This window comes from Rhineura floridana, chromosome 2, assembly GCF_030035675.1.
Source record: "Rhineura floridana isolate rRhiFlo1 chromosome 2, rRhiFlo1.hap2, whole genome shotgun sequence".
NCBI lineage: Eukaryota > Metazoa > Chordata > Lepidosauria > Squamata > Rhineuridae > Rhineura > Rhineura floridana.
The window spans coordinates 114873174-114875547 of NC_084481.1; positions in this window are offsets into that span (position 1 = coordinate 114873174).

The window sequence follows — 2374 nt, forward strand, 5'->3', positions numbered from 1 at the left end:
ACCAACACCTTGAATTGGGCCCGGAAAACAACTGGGAGCCAGTGCAGATCGAGCAGCACTGGGGTGATGTGCTCTCGGCGACGACAGTTTGTAAGTAGTCGAGCCGCCGCATTTTGTATAAGTTGTAGTTTCCAGACCGTTTTCAAGGGTAGCCCCACGTAGAGCGCATTACAGTAGTCCAAACGAGAGGGACCAGGGCATGTACCACCAATGGGAGCTGATGAACAGGGAGGTAGGGTTGCAGTCTACGTATGAGGTGTAATTGATACCAAGCTGCCCGGCTCACTGCCGAAATCTGAGCCTCCATGGACAGCTTGGAATCAAGGACAACCCCTAGGCTGCAGACTTGGTCCTTTAGGGGCAGTTTCACCCCATCGAACATCAAGTCAATATCTCCCAACCTTCCCTTGTCCCCCACGAGTAGCACCTCGGTCTTACCAGGATTCAGCTTCAACCTGTTCCTTCCCATCCATCCATCCACTCACGGATTCCAGGCACTTGGACATGGTCTCCACAGCCAACTCTGGTGAGGATTTAAACGAGAGATAGAGCTGAGTGTCATCTGCATACTGGTGACACTGCAGCCCAAATCTCCTAATGATAGTCCCCAGCAGCTTCATATAGATATTAAATACCATGGGAGAGAGGATAGAGCCCTGTGGCACACCACAATTGAGAGGCCAAGGGTCTGAAACCTCCTCCCCCAATGCTACTTGTTGATGCCTATCGGAGAGAAAGGAGCGGAACCACTGCAGTACAGTGCCTCCTATTTCCAGTCCCTCCAGGCGATGTAAAAGGATACTGTGGTCGACAGTATCAAAAGCCGCTGAGAGATCGAGGAGGACAAGAAAGGTGAATTCTCCCCTATCTAATGCCCTCCTCATATCATCCACCAGAGCGACCAAGGCTGTTTCAGTTCCATGTCCAGTCCTGAAACCCGATTGGTATGGATCCAATAATCCGTTTCATCCAAGTGTGCCGACAGCTGATTAGCCACCACTCGCTCAATGACCTTGCCTAGAAATTGTAAATTTGAAATAGGGCGAAAGTTATTCAAAACTTGGGGATCCAAGGAGGGCTTCTTTAAGATGGGCTTCACAACTGCCTCCTTGAGGGCTAATGGCATTACACCCTCCTCTAGGGATGCATTAACCACCGCCTTAATCCCCTCGCCCAATTTCTCTTTGCAGCTCACAAGGAGCCACGACGGGCAAGGATCATTTAGACATGTGGTAGGCTTTACAGTTGAGAGCACCTTGTCCACATCCTCAGAAGGGAGAGGCTGAAACAGATCCCATTTAACCGGCTTGCAACTGGCCAACTCTGGTTCATCCACTGTATCCACGGTGTACGGGATCAAGTTCCGTAAGTGTTTGATTTTATCAGCAAAGTGCTTTGCTAATTTGTCACAGGAGGCCTGTGACTGTTCCAAGGGTTCCTGAGCAACTGGACCGACCAGGCTTCGGACCACTTGGAACAACCTCCTGGGACAGCACTCTGCAGACGCAATGGAGGCAGCAAAGAACTTTTTCTTTTCTGCCTTCACTGGCACTTGATGGGTAGCTACTGCTACTCTAACCTGTGTCTGGACATCTTCGGAACGTGATTTCCGCCACCGGCGTTCTAGTCGTCTCACCTCCCGTCTCAGATTACGCAACCGTGGTGTATACCATGGTGCTAACTGAGTTCTATTCAGGGGGAGAGGGCGTTTCGGAGCCACCCGGTCCAATGCCCTGGTGATTCCCTCGTTCCACTCTATCACCAGGGCATCGACCGGGTGGCCTTCAGCAGGTTCCAATTCCCCAAGCGCAGTCATGAATCCTTCTGGATCCATCAGGCGTCTGGGGTGGACCATTCTAATAGGTGTGAACATAACCTAGTTAGTGAAAAATGTACTTTGCAAAATTTGTAGAGAAGGTCCCTTTCTCAGCATCAAATTAGTCCTTTTTAGAAGGGATTTTTTTCCTGTTACAGTTGCAGAGGGCATGGCTTGGGCAACTATTCCTTAAATTCAAGCTGCTCACCAGGCTTTTCTTAAGCCAGCTGTGTATTCTCATCCAGACAGTACTTCCAGCAATTTTTGGCACTGCAACCACTAACAAAAGATGCTTTGCTCTTACATTCCTAATTTTAGAGGTCCTCGTCATGTAGAGCTTTGGGAACGTTCTAATCAAATTGGGATTTATGTGTGTGCTTTGAAAGCATGTCTATCCGCAGGCAGAAAATAAAGGCCGGGATCCGGAGACACCCGTTTTTAACCGACTATAGTGTATGAAAGCCATTGTTAGTTTTGCCTTCAAGTCATAAGTGTGCGTACAGATAAAAATCGTCATTCGGTTTATAAAAGCCTTTGTGGGAGGCTGATTATTTTTAA